Below are 21159 nucleotides of genomic sequence, written 5' to 3'. Positions count from 1 at the left end.
TGGGCCACCTGTTCTTCTCCTGTGGGGGGGTTACATATCGCAAGTATGAGCTAACAAAAGATCATAGCTCAACAAGTTGTGGGGAATAATGTGCATGAACTCACCAAAGGTGGGAGTTCATGTGATGTGTAAGGCTGATCAACAATAGAGGGTTAAAGCTGAGCATTGCTTTTAATAAGTTGGTCAAATTTTATTACCAATTACTTGATGTAAGTAAATATCAAACCATACTAAGAATAATAGAACAAAATTAATAATAAATCCCATGCAATGCAAATGACAAATTGAATTTAGATTCATAGTTTAATCATGCGAGAGTCCTAAGCTGCTCATGACAGCCAGCACGACTAGTATACCAGTTTTACACTCTGCAGAGGTTGTACCCTGTACCCAGAAGTCATGTCACCCATCTACCAAGGGATCGTGACTCCCATACACCTCTACCAAGTAAGCAAGGTAGGACAACACTACGAGGCCTTTACCTAGTTCCACTAGCTTCAGAAAACCCGCTACAGTTCTAGGAAGAGCAATGCAGGAATCACCCGTCTGACCGCCATCACAGCAAAATCAACTCGGGAACCTCCCTACACGCCTACTCCCCTACTGTCGTTGCCCCTATCGAGTAAGGTAGTCCTCCACTAGCTTTCTAGTTAGAAAGCCAAGGGCGTCCTATTCCACCCTTTTGGTGGCACGTGTTTCTCAAGTTAAGCTCCATGTTCCAATTAAAAATAATGATCTTGACATTAATAATAAATAAAATAACAGAATAATTGGAACATGGACATAGTGTAATATAAATCCCAAAACCATATAAAGCAATAGGCAAACTACACAACTGCTTCATGGGTGAACAAGGTAAAAGGATAACCAGTCTAGGGTGACCTATTGGGTCCCATTAAAATTAAAACTATGCATTTATAAGTAATAATAAAGAACATTATTTGGTAAAAAGTGGTCAAGGGCACAACTTGCCTTCAATGAGATCCTGCTCAGCAACTTCTACCTGCTGAACACCTGACTCCTCTGCCACTGGCTCTTCTAGTCGCCACAATACAAACAAGCATAGTACAAAGAAAAAATTAACATCACACCAAACATGTATACAAAATGCATTAATAATCTACACATTAAAATAAGATCATAGGAAAAAGAATCATTAAATTTGGAGTTATGGATTTTAAGTTATGAATTTCTAAAGGTTTTAGCTATTTGATACAAGATTAATTAAGAGATAAATTTTAATACTATTTTCTTGTCAAAACATAGACACTATGTGATGAACAATATTATTATAAAATTATAGGAACTAGAATGGTTAAATTTGGAATTAATATGGATTTTCTAGGAATTAAACAACTTCTAACAATTATTTTTACATTAAAAATCCTTTTCTATTTACTTTTCCTGGATTTTCTAATCTCATGTACTGTGCGTCAATTTCTGGACAGTACAGGAGCTAACGTGTGAATTTTCCTAGACTCAGTGCACATTTCTTGTGGACCGCGGGTTAATTGCCTAAAATACAAGGGGCTCTTTAACAATTTGTTCGAAGCCGAATCGATATGGAGTGATCGCAACCCTCCGATTTAGAGCCGACGCTCCGGACTAGATAGATGCGGCCGCGAAATGGTACGCTGGCCAGGCTATTGGATCAAAGATCTATGATATATAATCAATGCGCTTGCGATCTAATCGGGACCGCCGATCTCCCAACGGACGGTCACAGGCGATTCCACACGACCGCACCCCCCGATCGAATCTGCACCGTCCAATACCGGATGGACGGCAGAGAGGTCGTCGTCTACCTCCGATGACCGAGCGCATCCGTGCCATCCCAGCCGCGGCGGATGCCATCGCCGGACATCCGGATCCCACGATCTAGCGCACTAACCTCAACTCTACGGGGTGCTACGCAATCATATGGAGCTATTGAACAGCGCGCAAGGGATACTCACCAGCCTCGGTGGCGAAGAAGACATCGCCCACGGTGCCGAGCAGTCTGCGCGCTCCGACGACGAATTTCGGGAAACATAGAGGTCGATTTCTCCCAATCGGTCATGAGCGCATTCAGGGTGATCAGGTGGAGCTCCTCGACTCAACCCCGGGTACCCGCCGGCGGTGTTCTCACGCGGTGGCTATCTCTTTCCCCTACGGAGATCCGTTTGGACAATGCAGCGGCGCCGAGGTGATTCACGGGGCGTCGCAAAGCGAAAGAGAAGAGGAGAGGAGCCACAATGATCCGGCCTATATGGGCGCAAAGTCGTGTGCCACGCAGAGCAACAGAGCTCCGGGTCTTCGGGTACACCCGCCATAGTCGGCGAGGTGGGTGAACAGCGATTGACAGACTAGGCCCACCACACAACGATGAGTCCACGCAGGGGAACACGCAGAGCCGAGCACTGACTGTAAGGTGGGCTAGTGCGTGCAGTGAGACGACCGAGACGACGTGGGCGCGGGTAATTGGCTGGCAAGCGGGCCCGCCTATCGGCGCCAGGCAGCAACAGGGCCACGCGCGTAGGTTAGTGGGCCGAAAATGGCCCAGTTAGCCCATGTGTTTCTTTCCTCCTTTTCTTTTGATTTTATTTTCTGTTTTCCTTTATTCATAAATATTTTGAATCCAAATTTTGAATTCAAAAGTTGTTGTGGATTTATTATTTTCAACTAACACATAATTTGAACATATTAGTATCACTTTTATTTACAATATTTATTTTGTATATATTTTCTTTATAGTACCTCTTTTTCTCCCTCTCCACTTTTCTTTAGAGTTTTGTTTTCAAATTAGGGGTTAAATTCTATGGGTCCATCAATATATTGTTAATGACACATTTATTTTATTATCCACAAATGCAGAATCAAGTAAAACTCAGCAGATGCATGATTTATTTAGGTGTCTTTGGTTATTTAATCCTTTTTGATGGTGTTTATTCACATGTGATAGTAGGTATAGTCAATACACATAAGTACATTATCTCTTCTTATGATTTACAATTTTGGGTATTACAAATCCTACCCCCTTAACAAGAATCTCGTCCTCGAGATTAGGAAGGACTAGGGAAAAGATGGGGGAAATTCTATTCGAAGCTCTTCTTCTCTTTCCCATGTAGCTTCATCTTCTCCATGGTGACTCCATTGTACTTTGCACAACTTTATCACTTTATTTCTTGTAACTTGAGTCAAAGTATCAAGAATCTTAATAGGATATTCTGTATAAGTCAAATCACCCTAAACACTGAGCTCATCCATTGGTAGCTGTTCCTGAGGGACACGGAGACACTTCTTGAGTTGAGACACGTGGAATACATCGTGCACATCAGATAGATGATCAGGTAGCTCGAGTTGGTAGACCATCTCCCCAACTCGAGTAAAGATTCTGAAGGGTCCAATAAAGAGAGGAGATAATTTGCCTTTGACTTTGAATCTCCTCATTCCACGAAGTGGTGACACCTTGAGGTACACATGATCACCTTCCTCAAACTCCAGTGGTCTTCTTCGATTATCAGCATAGCTCTTTTGCCTGGTCTGAGCTACCCTCAAGTTCTCCATGATTATACGGACTTGTTCTTCATCCTCTTGAATAAGCTTAGGCCCAAAAAACTGTCTTTCTCCAGTCTGATCCCAATATAGAGGAGTCCTGCACTTCCTGCCATATAAAGCTTCAAATGGTGACATCTTCAGGCTGACCTGGTAGCTATTATTATATGAGAACTCAACATATGGTAGACTCTTGTCCCAACTGCCTCCATGCTGAAGGGCACAAGCTCTCAACATATCCTCAAGTACTTGATTAATCCTTTTAGTCTGGCCATTAGTCTGAGGGTGATAGGCTGAACTGAAGCTCAACTTTGTATCCATATTCTCATGAAAGCTTTTCCAGAATCTTGAGGTAAACTATGATCCTCTATCAGAAACGATCTTCTTTGGTACCACATGTAGACACACAATCCGAGCCATGTATAACTCTGCCAACTAAGATCCTTTATAAGTAGTCTTGACCGGAATGAAGTGAGCCATTTTGGTCAGTCTATCCACAATCACCCATATGGAATCATATCCTTTCGGGGTGTGAGGCAACCCGACAATGAAGTTCATACCAATCTCTTCCCACTTCCATTCGGGTATCTTTAACGGGTGCAATAGTCCAGCTAGTCTTTGATGTTCAGCTTTGACTCTTTGACACACATCACACATAGCCACATGTGCAGCCACATCTCTCTTCAGCCCATACCACCAGTACTTCTGCTTCAAATCCTGATACATCTTAGTGGTACCAGGATGAATAGAGTAATCAAAGTCATGGGCCTCCTTCAATATAGTCTCACGGAGGCTTTCAATCTTAGGAACACATATCCGGTCCTTGAACCATACTGTGCCTTGCTCATCCTCCATGAATTCTGGACCTCTACCTTCAGTAATCAAATCTTTGATCTCTTGGATTTTAGCATCACCAATTTGACCCTTGTGAATTTCCTGCTCCAAGGTAGGTTCCACATCAATAGTGACTCCTTCAGTGTGTGCAACCATTCCCAGGTTGAGTCTTCTGAAATCTTCAACAAGTTCATTGGGTAACTGTGCAACAATGGCTGAATGGACGTGCTCCATTCGACTCAAGGCATCCGTAACCAGATTCGCCTTGCCCAAGTGATAGTGAATCTCCAAATCATAATCCTTTATGAGTTCTAACCATCGGTGTTGCCTAAGGTTGAGATCCTTCTGACTGAATATGTACTTCAAACTCTTGTGATCGGTGTACACTTGGCACTTGGTTCCCATAATATAATGTCTCCATATCTTGAGTGCATGCACTACGGGTGCTAGTTCTAAGTCATGAGTGGGATAGTTCAACTCATTTTTCCGTAACTGACGAGACGCATAGGTGATCACGTGTCCTTGCATTGGCACACATCCCAAGCCTTGGCCGCATGCCTCACAATAAATATCAAATCCCTTCTGTAGATCTGGCATAATCAACACTAGGGATGACATCAATCTCAACTTAAGTTGATTAAAGCTATCTTGGCACTTCCAGTCCCACTTAAACTCTCTCCCCTTCTCTAGAAGTGAGGTCATAGGCTTAGCAATCTTGGAAAATCCTTCAATAAATCGACGATAATAGCTTGCAAGTCCCAAGAAACTCCGGACTTCAGTAACTATACTGGGTATGCTCCACGCCACTATCTCCCTGACTTTAGCAGGATCCATTGATATCCCCACCATTAGAAATGATGTGTCTAAGGAATGACACTTCATCAATCCAGAATTCGCATTTGCTATACTTGGCGTAGAGTTGATTATCCCGTAGCTTTTGTAGCACCAATCTCAGATGTTCCTCATGATCACTATCACTCTTGGAATAAATAAGAATATTGTCGATGAATATCATGACGAATATGTCAAGATACTCCATGAACACCTTATTCATCAGATTCATAAAATAGGCTAGTGCATTAGTTAGTCCAAATGACATAACTGTGAATTCATATAAACCATATCGGGTTGAGAAAGTCGTTTTGGGAATATCAGATGGCCTAATCTTCATTTGGTGGTAACCCGATCGGAGATCAATTTTCGAGAATACACTAGCACCTCTCATTTGATCAAATAAATCCTCAATGCGGGGTAACGGTACTTGTTCTTCACAGTAACATCATTAAGGGATCTATAATCCACACACATCCTCTGTGATCCATCCTTCTTCTGTACAAACAGAACCGGCGCTCCCCAAGGTGAGGAACTCGGACGAATGTAACCAGCCTCCTTCAATTATGTTAACTGCTTCTTAAGTTCTTTTAAGTCTTCTACAGACATCCTGTATGACCGTTTATAAATAGGAGCAGTCCCAGGTAAGAGATCAATGACAAACTCAACTTCCCTATCTGGTGGCATCCCTGGTAACTCCTCTGGAAAGACATCGGGGAAGTCCCTAACCACACGAATGTTGTCACCAACAAACTTCCCATCTAATAAGAATACAACAGGTCTGGTAGAGGCAGTTACTGTAATTTCAACTTCAAATCTTTCGCCTTTAGAGCTGGTGAGTTCTACAGTACCCCTGGCACAATGTATAACAACCTTCGCTTTCCTTAACCATGACATACCAAGGATCAAATCTATACTGCTTTCCTGTAATACTATAGGGGTAGCCCGGAATTCTATTCCCATAATTGACAATGTCAATCTATGTGTCATATAATTTGCCTCAACATACCCTTTAGGTGTAAATACTACCATTGGTGTTTTCATATTTTGCAGTGGTAACTCATTTGTTTTGACATATCGAGCAGACATAAATCAATGTGTAGCACCATAATCAAATAATATTGCTGCATGAATTGCATTAATATAAAACATACCAATAGCGATGTCAGCTCCTTCAGGAATAGCATCAGCACTGACTTGATTAACCCTGGCAATGCTGAATCATTTGCCAGATCCTGGAGTCTGTTGCTTGTTCTGCACGGGTGTAGTAGCAATCCTCTGTGGACAAACATTAGCATAATCCCCGTCTTACCACACTTGTAGCATGTGGTACCAGCACTCTGTCCTGAGAATTTCGCCGGGGTGCCATTGGGGGCAGCCTGATGAGTCGATGGAGTCCCTTGAGGTGTGTACTGAGCTGGGCGCTGGCCTCCTCTAGTGCGAACTGGTGTACCCTGGGGTGGAACATAGCAAGGACGAACGCTGCTACTCCCCTGACCCTGGGATATCGCCTTCCTCTTCAGGTCCCCCATCTGAACACGCTTGTGCTCAATAGCTAGGGCCTTGTCGAGCAGCCTCAGAAATGACAGAAAAGTATAAGCCACCAAAGCATACTGCAGAGGCCCATTGAGTCCTTCAAAGAAGTGTTCCTGCTTCCTCTCATCTTTAGCCACTTCATCAGGTGCATATCTTGAGAGCTGAATGAATCTGTCACGGTACTCGCTGACTGACATGCTCCCCTGCTTCAGTGACAGAAATTCCTTTTTCTTGATCTTCATCAGTCCTGCAGGAATATGATAATTTCTAAACTGAGTAGCAAATTCCGCCCATGTGATAGTATCAGCAACATTGTGGGTAGCAGTGTAAGAATCCCACCAATCAGCAGCAGGACCAGTCAGACGACCCGAAGCATATAGAACCTTCTCTCGGTTGGAGCACTGTGCAATAATCAACATCTTCTCCACAGACTTCAACCAATCATTAGCGTGCAGAGGATCTGGAGAGCTGGCGAACGTCGGTGGCTTGTGGCTCCTGAACTCCTGGTGCTTGTCCTGGGGTGGAACTGGTGGTGGTGGTGGTGGCAGTGGTGCTTGCTGATGTTGCACCCTTCGCTCCTAGCACATCTGCTCCCTCTCTTGGCACATCTCCTGACGCTCATGTCGCATCTGCGCGTGCATATCTTCCATAGTATCAACCATCTGTTGCATTATCCGCATCTGGGCTGCAGAAGCTGGATCAGCCCCGGCTAGTGGAGGATTTGGAGCATTCGGAGGATTCATCTCGGCTTGTTGTTGTTGCTGTCTAAGTACCCTCCGGTTGAATGGGTTGGCAGGTAGATCAATTCTGCATCCCTTCCTGGTATTGACCATATGAGTTAGAAACACATGGTAAGAAAGAAAGAATTGTAGACAAGGCAAGTAATTATGAGACATGTTACTTTGGGGGTTTTATTAGCTAAGTAGATTAGTGTGTCACCTACTAAAGCTAATACATTACTTTATGGTGGTACATGCTAAGATGCCCAACTATAATGTTTCAATCAATCAAAAAAACAAATCAGACATTTATCATCAGAACAATCAACCAACATTTTTTAAATAGAGAAAATAGTTTTAATTTTGTATTAGGTCTCCTATATCTTAAAAAAGGTCATAAATGTAGGATTGCAAGGTGTGAAATCCATCTTGTCTTAGAGTAGAAAAGATAAGACTAATCAGAGTATAACAGCAAAAGGTGAGACAGGATCAAGTTAAGTATAGAAAGAATCAGAGTAAAATAAGTAGGTAAGGGTTTTGTCCATTTCTATGTAGGTTTCGTCCTACAGTCAACATTTTCTCTGATACCACTTCTGTCACACCTGGATTTAAGGGATAAAGCCAGGTGCATCTCATATATGCACCAAAGAAGACAACACATATAATAACAGAGTGTATAGAGATAAATGTCACAATATCATAAAAGTACTTATTACATAGCGGAAGTCTTACAAAATAAAAGATAAATATAAAACTAACTAAAATCCATCCTTGGCGCCATAAAGTCGACTGGGAGACGCCACCTAGATCAAGTCGAACTCCTCGTTGTACGGCTCCTCCTGGGCCACCTGGTCTTCTCCTGTGGGGGGGTTTATATATTGCAAGAGTGAGCTCACAAAAGATCAAAGCTCAACAAGTCGTGGGGAATAATGTGCATGAACTCACCAAAGGTGGGAGTTCATGTGATGTGTAAGGCTGATCAACAATAGGGGTTAAAGCTGAGCAAAGCTTTTAATAAGTTGGTCAAATTTTATTAGTAATTACTAGATATAAGTAAATACCAAACCATAATAAGAATAATGGAACAAAATTAATAATAAATCCTATACAATACAAATGACAAATTGAATTTAGTTTCATAGTTTAATCATGTGAGGGTCCTGAGCTGCTCATGATCACGAGCATGGCTAGTATACCAGTTTTACACTCTGCAGAGGTTGTACCCTGTACCCACAAGTCATGTCACCCATCTGCCAAGGGATCGCGACTCCCATACACCTCTACCAAGGAAGGGAGGCAGGGCAACACTACGAGGCCTTTATCTAGTTCCACTATCTTCAGAAAACCTGCTACAGTTTCTAGGAAGAGCAATGCAAGAATCCCCCATCTGACCGCCATCGTGGCAAAATCAACTCGGGAACTTCCCTACATGATGCCTACTCCCCTATTGACCTTGCCCCTATCGGGTAAGGTAGTCCTCCACTAGCTTTCCTAGTTAGTCAGCCAAGGGCGTCCCATTCCATCCTTGTGGTGGCACATGTTTCTCAAGTTAAGCTCCATGTTCCAATTAAAAATAATGACCTTGACATGAATAATAAATAAAATAACAGAATAATTGGAACATGGACATAGTGTAATATAAATACCAAAACCATATAAAGCAATAGCCAAACTACCCAACTGCTTCAGGGGTCAACAAGGTAAAAGGATAACCAGTCTAGGGTGACCTATTGGGCCCCATCAAAATTAAACCTATGCATTGATAAGTGATAATAAAGAATATTATTGGGTAAAAAGTGGTCAAGGGCACAACTTGCCTTCAATGAGCTCCTGCTCAGCAACTTCTACCTTCTGAACACCTGACTCCTCTGCCACTAGCTCTTCTACTCGCCACAATACAAACAAGCATAGACAAAGGAAAAATTAACATCACACCAAACATGTACACAAAATGCATATTAGTAATCTACACATTAAAATAAGATCATAGGAAAAAGAATCATTAAATTTAGAGTTATGGATTTTAAGTTATGAATTTCTAAAGGTTTTAGGTATTTGATGCAAGATTAATTAAGAGATAAATTTTAATATTGTTTTCATGTCAAAATAGAGACACTATGTGATGAACAATATTATTATAAAATTGTAGGAACTGGAATGGGTCAATTTGGAATTAATATGAATTTCTAGGAATTAAACAAGTTCTAACAATTATTTTTACATTAAAAATCTTTTTCTACTTACTTTTCTTGGATTTTCTAATCTCCTGCACCGCGCGTCAATTTCTGGAAAGTACAGGGGCTAACATGTGAATTTTTCTAGACTCAGCGCACATTTCCTGTGGACCGCGGGTTAATTCCCTAAAATACAGGGGCTCTTTAACAATTTGTTCAAAGACGAATTGGTATGGAGTGATCTCAACCCTCCGATTTAGAGCCAACGCTCCGGATTAGATAGATGCGGCCGCGAAACGGTACGCTGGCCAGGCCGTTGGATCAAAGATCTATGATATATAATCAATGTGCTTGCAATCTAATCGGGACCGTCGATCTCCCAACGGACGGTCACAGGCGATTCCACACAACCACACCCCCCGGTCGAATCCGCACCGTCCAATCTCGGATGGACGACAGAAAGGTCGTCGTCTACCTCCGATAACCGAGCGCATCCGCACCATCCCAGCTGCGGCGGACGCCATCGCCGGACATCCGGATCCCGCGATCTTGCGTACTAACCTCAACTCTACGGGGCGCTACGCAATCATAGGGAGCTATTGAACAGGGCGCAAGGGATACTCACCAGCCTCGGTGGCGAAGAAGACGTCGCCCATGGTTTTGCGTAGTCCGCGCGCTCCGACGATGAATTCTGGGCAACACAGAGGTCGATTTCTCCCAATTGGTCACAAGCGCGTTCAGGGTGATCAGGTGGAGCTCCTCGACTCAACCCCGGGTACCAGCCGGTTGTGTTCTCACGTGGCGGCTATCTCTTTCCCCCACAGAGATCCGTTTGGACGACGCAGCGGTGCCGAGGTGATTCACGGGGTGTCGCAAAGCGAAAGAGAAGAGGAGAGGAGCCATGGTGATCCGACCTATATGGGCACAAGGTCATGCGCCACACGGAGCAACGGAGCTCTGGGTCTACGGGCGCACCCGCCATAGTCGGCGAGGTGGATGCACAACGATTGATAGACCGGGCCCACCATGCAGTGATGAGTCCATGCAGGGGAACACACGGAGCCGAGCACTAACTGTAAGGTGGGGTAGTGCGCGCAGTGAGACGACCGAGACGATGTGGGCGCGGGTAACTGGCTGCCAAGCGGGCCCGCCAGTCGGCACTAGGCAGCAACAGGGCCGCGCGCTGGTTAGTGGGCCGAAAATGGTTCAGTCGGCCCATGTGTTTCTTTCCTCTTTTTCTTTTGATTTTATTTTCTGTTTTCCTTTATTCATAATTATTTTGAATCCAAATTTTGAATTCAAAAGTTATTGTGGATTTATTATTTTCAACTAACACATAATTTGAACATACTAGTATCACTTTTATTTATAATATTTATTTTGTATATATTTTCTTTATAGTACCTCTTTTTCTCCCTCTCCACTTTTCTTTAGAGTTTTGTTTTCAAATTAGAGGTTAAATTCTATGGGTCCATTAATATATTGTTAATGACACATTTATTTTATTATCCACAAATGCACAATCAAGTAAAACTCAACATGATGCATGATTTATTTAGGTGTCTTTCGTTATTTAATCCTTTTTGATGGTGTTTATTCACATGTGATAGTAGGTATAGTCAATACACATAAGGACATTATCTCTTCTTATGATTTACAATTTTGGGTATTACAATCCATGTCCTGCATTACAGATCAGGAAGGTATCTTGCACCGCATAGCGAACCCATATGAGAAGAAATCTTCTCTGGTGGCGCCAAAAGCAGCTACATGATTGCTTCGAACACCACCAGCGAGAATTACGTCGATGAACTGCAAAGCTCGAGAAACTCGGTTGGTTTTCATTTCACGCAAGATCGTGCCTACATCGGGCGGGCCCAGGGATGTTGTGACGCATGTGAATCGACCGACCGAGGTAGTGCCTCCATCATGGTGAACTCCCTTGTCCACGTCGCCCACTCGGGCATGGACTCAGATTACTCGGCGAAGAAAAGCATGTGCCCCTGGGTTTGGCACAACCGCAGAGGCACAACTAATGACCATCCCGACCATTCTGCCCTCAAAGGAGATGGAGAGAGCAAGAAGCATCACACCAAGCACTTTCTTCCCAGACATCCTCTTCATCCAGAGAAGAGTGGAGGACGCGCCTGTTTCCAATGACGAGCACACCATACTGGGGGAAGAGCCCCCCCTAGCGTGACGCACGCCGACGCCGGAACAGGCGTGGTAACATACGACATCACCACGAAGCCAGGGAACGGGATCTAGCATAACCCATCTCCTAGGACGAAGCCTCTGAAGTAGGGGAAACCCCGACAAAAGAGTGCTCTGAGAACGTCGTGACTCCCGTCGCCGTGATCATCGCCACGACGGGACAAAGCCAGGTGCATCTCATACATGCGCCAAAGAAGACAACATATATAATAACAGAGTGTATTGAGATAAATGTCACAATAACATTAGAGTACTTATTACATAGCGGAAGTCTTACAAAATAAAAGATAAATATAAATCAAACTAAGGTCCATCCTAGGCGCCATAAGTCAACCGAGAGACGCCTCCTAGATCAGAACAAACTCCTCGTTGTGTGGCTCCTCTTGAACCACCTGTTCTTCTCCTGTGGGGGGGGGGGGGTGTGAGACAGCAAGGGTGAGCTCACACATGATCATAGCTCAACATGTTGTGGGGAAACCAGTGGGCATGAACTCACAAAAGGTGGGAGTTCATGTGATGTGTAAGGCTGATCAACAATAGGGGTTAAAGCTGAGCATTGCTTTTAATAAGTTGGTCAAATTTTATTAGCAGTTACTAAGTGTAAGTAAATACCAAACCATAATAAATAATAGAACAAAATTAATAAATAATCCCATGCATTGCAAATGACAAATTGAATTTAAGTTACATAAATTAATCATGTGAGTGTCTGAGTCGCTCATGACCGTGAGCACAACTAGTATACCAGTTTTACACTCTGCAGAGGTTGTACCCTGTACCCACAAGTCGTGTATCCCATGTTGCAAGAGTTTGCAAGGTCCTTAGACACTACCAAGGTGAACGACTAGGGATCCACTATGAGGCCTTTACAAAGTTCCACTAGCTTCTAAAAACCCGCTACAGTTTATGGGAAGAGCACTTGCAAGAATCCCTCGTCTGACCGCCATCGCAGCAAAATCGACCCGAGAACCTCCCCACATGCAACTCCCCTACTTCCCTTGCCCCTTTCGGGTAAGGTAGTCTTCCACTAGCTTTCCTAATTAGTTAGCCAAGGGGTCCCATTCCTCCCTTGTGGTGGCACGTTTTCCCGGGTGGTTCTCCATGTTCCCATTAACATAATGATCTTATCATGAACATAAATAACATAACAAAATAATAGGAACATGGATATAATGAAATATTAACCCAAAACCATGTAAAGCAATAGCAAAACTACCCAATGATTCAGGGGTAAACAAGGTAAAAAGATAAACAGTTTAGGGTGACCTATCGGGTCCCATCAAAATTAAACCTATGTATTAATGGGTGATATTAAAAAACATTATTGGGTAAAAAGTTATCAAGGGCACAACTTGCCTCGCACCTGAGAATCCAGGTACCAGGATGATTCTTCAAATCCTCGTGACCTCACTGCTAGTCGTAGCAATACAAACAAATATGGTATAGATAAAATTAACATCACACCAAACATAAGTACAAACTGAATAAGAATAATCTACGCGTTGCTACGAGATCGTGGGTTCGAGAACCACTAAAATCGAAGTTATGGTCATCAAGTTATGATGTGATTAAACGATTAACACCAGGTTCTATGTTTTCTTTATATTTCCAGAGAAAATATTACCTAAAGTAGTAATTAATTCAACTTTAATCCAAATTATAATTTGACCATAGATCATATTTTAGTAGATTATAATGATAAGCAAATTAACAAGTCTAACCAACATAAATTAAATAAAGATCTAATTAGAAAAGAATGAGACATGATATACTAAATGTTGTTACTGCGTAGTAAATACTTGTACGAGACTAACGCAACTTTAATGGATCAAATCGGAGTTATAGATTTTAAGTTATGAATTTCTAAAGATTCTATGTGTTTTGTACAAGATTAAATAGGATATAAATTTTAATGTGACTTTTATGTCAAAACAGAGGTACTATATGATAAACAATAATATTATAGAATTATAGAAATTGGAATGGACTCATTTGGACTTAATACGAATTTTCTATGGATTTAACAAGATTCTAAATTGTTTTTATATAAGAAATTCATTTTATAAATCAATTTCTCTGATTTTCCATTTCCCTGGACTGCGCCTCAATTATCAGAGAAGACAGGGGCAACGACGCAAAAGTTTCCAAGACACAGGGCACCATAGTCGAGGACGGCGGGTTGAATAAGAAAAACTGCAGGGGCTCTTTAGCAATTATCCATGGCTGAAGGGGTATGCTTCAATTTCAGCCGTTGGATCGGGTTTCAGTGGCCCAAATTAGGTCGCCAGCGCGCCGAAGCGGTCCACAGCGCCGACCATCCAATATGTTATCAGCGGCCCTGATTTAAAATGTTCGAGATTGAATCTGGGCCGCGGGATCCGATCGGACGACCCAGGATGATCTCACCAAAGGGTATGCGTGCTCCAATGCGGCCACCCGATAGGGATCGGACGGCCAAGAGCCGTTCTCCTTCCCCGAGCACCCCCAATCCCGACGGCGCACTCACCGTGGCGGAGCGCCATGACCGGAGATCCCCAACTACATGCCCAGACGTTAAGTTCTCGATTCCCTAGCGCTACGCATAGAGGGGGTCAAGGCAAATCCGTTGGTGGGCTTATTACCTTGCTATAATGCGGCGACGGCTCTGCTCGCGTGATGGTGCGGCACCACAACCAATCATTGCGATAGCGACAAAATTGCACGCACCTCGGACGAGTTCCTTGTCCGCCATTGGCTCCTACACCATCAACGGGCGCGGGCGAACCAGATGATGGCTTCGTTACCGGCGTTCATGCGGCGCAGGCCCCCGCCCATGGTGCGAGCTACGATTTCTTGTTCTCTCTGTGCGCTCACGACGGTCACGAAGCGGCTTCTTCTTTATTTACTGGGTTCGCTGGCTCAGCTTGATGTCTTGGACGAGCGGAGGCGGCCGGGTTTTAAAGGAAATCCAACGAAGATCTGGCCAGAGCGATGACCAAGAACTCCATCAGATCCGGCGGCGAGGCGACGGCGTTCTAGTAGAGAAGATAAGTCCGACCAAGCGGACCCACACGTCGGTGACTGCTCTACAGCGCGTAGACACCGGGCGAGTGACCGACCCTGTGGCCCCACCCATCAGTGTGGCGTGAGGCATGCAGGTTACTGGTCGAACGGGCCCAAGCGTCAGCGTGTGGTCGCCCAGGTAATTGCGAGCCTGACGGATCGGCCCACAAGCCAGTGAAGCCCGAAGCGCGCGCACGTGTAGTAGAGAAAGTGAGGTGGGCCGGTAGGGGAAAGTATGGAGATGGGTCGAGAAGGGGGAAGGTTGGCCCAAGTCTGGACGGTGAGCTTTTCTTTTTTTTCTTTTTCTTTTTCTTTTAATTTTCTATTTTATTTCATGTTTTCTATTTCAATTCAAATCCATGTTTGAATTTCAAATTTTTAAGTTAGATGCACAACCAAACTCCAACATGATGCAGGTATAGTTTATATTAATTAAATTATTCATTTATTCATGCAAAGAAAAAAATGATCGAATTATGCAACCCACACAATATTTTTCCCATAAGTTACTTCATTTTAACTATTTTTTTAAGGAGTGCATTTGCAAATAGTTCATAAAGAGAATAATAAATAGATAAAAGACCTCCTTGTTTTTATGGTTCCAAGCTTTTAATTTTATGTTTTTTCTAGAATAACATTTAAAAATGAGGAATCTCATATTAAAATACCTTTTAACCCTAAATCTTATAAAGAAATATTTATAAATCTTAGAATAGGGTTTTGAGTGTTACAAGCAAGCTGAGTAGGACGCCAGGCTTCGACATGAGAACCCACTTCTCCCTCAGAACCTACTCCCTGACTTTTCTTGAGCACTGAATATGTCGTGAAGTCGGGGTGTCCTCACTCAAATCACCAATGGTTTACCGTGCACCCCACACGCAGAGTGTACCACCCCTCGTGTAACGAGAACTAAAACTTTGGCATGACATCATATGCATTAGCATTTCATTATGTATGATACACCAAGAATGCATTCACTAGGCTAAAATTTCAACACCAATATGTGATGCCCTGACTTGGTAAAAGGGATTCTTGACCCTAGGTTAGAGTATCTCTCTTTAAGGATTAGAGACCTATGACCTTGTGAGATGAGCACTAAGGGATGATCTCAACAAGTTGGTACAAATGTTCAAGAAAGGTTAAGCTTAGAGAGCTTAAGTGCCATAAGTACCCTAGAACACTCAAAACCCTATTTTGGAACCCTAAAACCTAAAATAGTGCCCTATAGGGTAATTTCAATTTCTATGCACTTTTAGTCAAAAGTGTATACATAAAAGTGATAGAATAACAAAAGCTAAGCAACTTTCATGTTTCGGGATATTTCAAGTTTTGTGGTGAAAATTGGGGTAAATTGCAAAAGATCCAAGAGCACCCATGTGCTTAAATTCTGAAAACAGTGTCAATAGGCCAACTTCAAGCCTCTGTATCTCTTGATCTATGAGGAGTTTGTCATGAGTCACCACAACAAATTTGTAGAACTACTATAGTAGTCTAAGTTTGATTAAGTGACCTAGCCCAAGAATGGTATAGAAATTGGAGTAAAATGCACTAGAAGTTGGGCTGTCAGTCGGGTCTTATACTGAAAGTAGACTGACAGTGGTTTCTGATCGACTTGGGAACCGGATTATGTTTGATCTAGTGGGTAACTGCTTAAGATCCTTATGATAAAGTTGAAGCTAGCATATAGGGGAACAACTTTGGTATAATCGAGCTGGTAGTTCGCTGTATGAAAATCAACGAGAAATGCCCCTGAAGTTGTTCTGTCAGACGTGCTGAATGGAAATTGGCATGGTACAATAACCTGAAGAAGATCGCGGGTGCAGGGAACCTGGCCGCCGGCGACCTCCACGTGATGATTCGAGCTGGTCGCCGAGATTCGTGCTCTGTTCGAGTGGGATATTACTGTGAGGATGAAAAGATCAGAGGAGGATTGGATCAGGCCAGTCTCACCGTACCCACTTGCCCGACGACGTGGCCGCGCGACCACCACCGTCATGCCTTCGTTTAACCCCATCGTGCCACGCCATACGCCATTGTACCACGTCGCAGTAAGTCATGGTGGACGACCATTTACTGCCCTGAGTCCTTACCCCATTGAGCGCCATGGTAGACAAGCTCCGGTGACTCACCCCTTCACCACCGTGAGTTCATTGCCATCCAAAATTCGGAGCAACCGTAGTCGGCCTCTATAAATTGAGTGCCCTCCCTGTTCCGCCCTCTTGTTATGTGCCCAGAGCACCACTCCTCACCTCAAACCATCCATCGTAGCCTGAGAATTCAGAATTTCCCCCAACTCTGGTCACTATCGCCGCCGTGAGGCATCACACCGTAGCTAACCATTCTCAGGTCAGTTCATGCCTCCCGAACTTATGTTTTAGCATTCCTTACTACTAGTGAAGCTCCTGGTCTCGGCCAATTGAACGCTACCGCGTCGTAGCTTAGGGAATGCGTGTTGTCGCATGGGAACGCCGCCGTGGACATGGCTCATGTCGACCGACCATTCTAGGTTGCTTCCGTCCAAGTTTACCCAAGCACCATAGTCCTAGTAGGTCACTGATTTGGTTCAAGTCCTTGAACTGAATGCGACCGACGTGTGTGAACCGGGATGGGCTCGCCGGAGCGTTTGTTCCGCGGTTGTCGTGGACCGACAGGGATTAGTGGCGGATTGGTCAAATTAAACCATAGATGTGTTCGGGTAGCGTCAGAGATGGAGCCTGTGTATTCGACACCACTGGAACAGGTCGCTGTCGGTGAGTACACGCGATTCAGGCCAAGTGTTCGACCGGTGCGTCGTCGGGGACCTAGAGCCGTGAAGAAATAGAAATAGGAGGACTTTTGTGTAATTTTTAGTGAGACATATGAATAGTGTTCAAGGATACTTTTCTAGTTATTCAAATGCCTAGGGGCCTCGGTGCAAATCCACCAGTACGGGCGCTCGGATTCTGAGTGGGTTTGGGCCTCGAGCTGAATTGAGCTAGTTACTATTTATGTTTTATTCTTTTCTTTTTGTGGTCAGCTTGGGAAATCTGTAGAAAATAGCAGAAAATGGTAAAATTATGAGACCAATTTTTTTATATTTCTAAAATCAAGTAGCATTTAATAAAAATAATTCCAAAATTTTTAATTCAAACCTAGAATTATGTAGCATTTAAAGGTGCTTGAATAAAGTCTTTTAGAATTTTAGAAATAGTTTAGTAATTGCAAAAACCATAAAATTTTTTGGGTAGACTTAATATGATGGTGAGAGACCCTGAGTAAAATTTGAAGTGCTTTGGACACTGTTTGACCAGAAAACCAAATAACTAGCTTCATAGGATTAATTATCTAATACTAATCCCAAAGGAACACCTAACTAGGAAATCTTAGTGATCGATTCATACCGTGAAGGAAAGTTGTATTCAAAACACAACTTACTCCATTTCTATGGTATGATTGCATATTCATGACATAGCATGAGCATTCATATACATGTATTATCATGTATAGAAACAAGGAAGGAACCGTAGTAGAGGAGCAAATTGTCTCCCAGACCGAGAATCCTCCAGTGGAGAACAACTTTTATTTCGACATCTGTGGTGTGGAAACAGAAACACCTACAACACAAGGCAAGCCCCGGTGCATTATCCCTATTCCTTATATGATGCATTAGGTGACAGGAATTGGGTGCTAAACAGTTGGTGCATTTCCTTCCTTGGAAAATTGGTTACCATTCCTTGTTTACCTATTTTATTTAAACAAGTTTTCTAATGCTTAATCTTGCTATAGAAAACAAAAGGTTTTGTTTTGAAAAAGGTGATGCTTCACACGGGATGGAGATTTTTACAAAGAAAAGACTGATGATGGTGGATCCATCACAGCCGTGATGGGTTCAACATCTGAAAAGAAGTACCTTTGCTAGGTACCAAACTTTGGGGTTTTAAGTAATAAAGAAGAGACCGGGCTGGTGACTTGCACGAGAGGGGAGTCTCGGTGTAGTGTCTCCGTCTGAGTCGGTTAAGGACCGAGCCTATGTAGGCTTGATGATCGAGGACCTTTTAACTGTCCACATGCCTCATCATGGGTAAGCTTTGCCTTAGTCGGACCAATACCAAAAAGGCCACCACGTAATGGGAGTGGAGAGATGGCGAGAGTAGCGTGTACCCTCCGTGGCAAGAGGTTGGACGGTGGATTATCTGTGCTCTCGGTTGGCGTGAACCTATTTTGGTCTTAAGAAACACGGTGCGTGTTGACATATGCAAGGGTTTAGTGCTACATATGTCGTGTGGTTGGAGATCCCTAGCTGTGTATTAATCGATTCGGATCGCCGTTACTTCTTGGACATGAAGACTTGGTCACTGCCCTACACGTAGCAACAAGCGAACTGAAGGGGTGATAAAAAGATGGCTAGTATAGGCCAAGTGCTTGATCTAAGAATAGAAAGGAATCAAGATGCAAGTAATTACTTAACCTGACAAGTAAAATGAATTCTTATGGATCCACTCATAGTAAGTTTTTCTGCAAAAGAGTCTTTGTATTCTTGATGAGCTTTACCTTGATTCCCAAAAGCCAACATATCCTTGAGATTCTTTTTCCTTTGACGCGTAAGGCTTGCGAAAGTACACTCCGTACTCAGGGTTTTCAAACCCATGTTGTTGTTGGTGATGAAACTACTGAGTTCTACTATTTCTGTTCCAAGGTTGTTCCAAAGCATGAGGAAGAAAACTAAGACCTACATGGGGAAGGTGTTTTGCCTTCCTATGATGTAATAATAAATTTAAGCACTCAATTCCCATTATGTAATAATCAACTCTTTCTATATTATACTTATGAATGTAAATTATTCTATTGTAATCCTTTCTGCTTACTCTGATGGTGTGTAATGTCTGATTTATGGGATAAGCGCTCTTGGGCAATGTGATGGAGATACAGATAACCGGACCTACCGAGCCATTGTGTGCACCTGCATGACTGTCTGAGGTCCTCAGGACAAGGACATCTGTAGGTGGGCCTAATATCTTGGGAGGTTTCGTGACACTTGTTATCAGAGCCAAGCCCATTTCCTCGGACATTACTTAGTGCTTCAAATGATTTTAAAATACTTACCTTAGAATATTCGTTCATTCTTACCTTGATTCTTTCTTATAGCAACTTATCTTTTGAGAAGTCGAGTAAAAGAGTGCCAAATAATAGGTTATACATAGGAGGTATGGGATCAACAAGAGGTTGATTCCATAATCATAGGTCATTTATGCATCATATTTAAACAATACTAAGTAATCTTCACCTCTTATAGAGACATGGCACGCACAAAGACTACCCAGCGGAAGGCGACCGGGCCTCAGGGTGTACCACGACACCAGTTGGCTCCTCGACATGAGAGGAGTAGCAGTGGGAGTAATGAACCCATAGGGGATCTGGAGGTTAGAGTTGAACGTCTAACGATGGAACTGCGCCATGGAAGCAGGGAGCGTGCGTGATAGTCGCCGCATCGCTGAGTTGTCAGCAGAGGTTGACCGTTTGCAGCGGGAGATTGTGTGAGCGGGATAGGGCTATTGACTGGGCTATAAATTCACGATCTATAGCCTGGGATTGCGAGGCGACTGCCCGAGCCCGGGTGGAAGAGCTAAGCGTAGCCATGGAAAATCTGCAAGCGTATAGTAATACTCTGCATGAGGAAGTGCACGTGATATATGACCAGTTGCATCCGAACGTGCCACCGGAAGTGGCGGCAATGGGAGCTGGTGCAACAGGAGTAGCTGGTGGAGGACCTTATGGGGAGTTGGATCTCTTTAGAGCCCCTCCATCCATGAACATCGAGGATGATCGTTCTCCCGAAGCTAGCAGTGGAGTGGGAGCAGCCAAGGACACAGATGACTAGATTAGTATAGTAGTATGTTGTTTCCTTATGCAATATAAATAAGGAAAAGTGAGTTGTATAAGTTGAGTATGTATAATTAGAACAAGTTTGGAATAATGTAATAGAGGTTGCGTAATCGTGGCATGTAATAATCAAGTATGTTTTCTTCTTCAGATGCCGTCCAGAACTCGTGCTCATGATGGGGCTGGAACTTACCATGGTGTGGAGGAAACTCCGATCCCGCCGCATGTACCTCCCACGCTGGCAGAGGCTATTGCTGCTCTGATTAATGCCACTGCTAATAATACTCATTTTCTTCGAGAAATGGCTAGGAATCAAATTCATCAGCAGGGTGGCAGAGGTCAACACCAAGCCCCTAGAGACACCACGTATATGGAGTTTTCAGAAACTCGTCCACCTATTTTCGTTAAAGCAGAAG

This window comes from Zea mays, chromosome 6, assembly GCF_902167145.1.
Source record: "Zea mays cultivar B73 chromosome 6, Zm-B73-REFERENCE-NAM-5.0, whole genome shotgun sequence".
Classification (NCBI taxonomy): Eukaryota; Viridiplantae; Streptophyta; class Magnoliopsida; order Poales; family Poaceae; genus Zea; species Zea mays.
The sequence above is the reverse complement of the archived record's forward strand: the minus strand, read 5'-3'. Positions refer to the sequence as shown.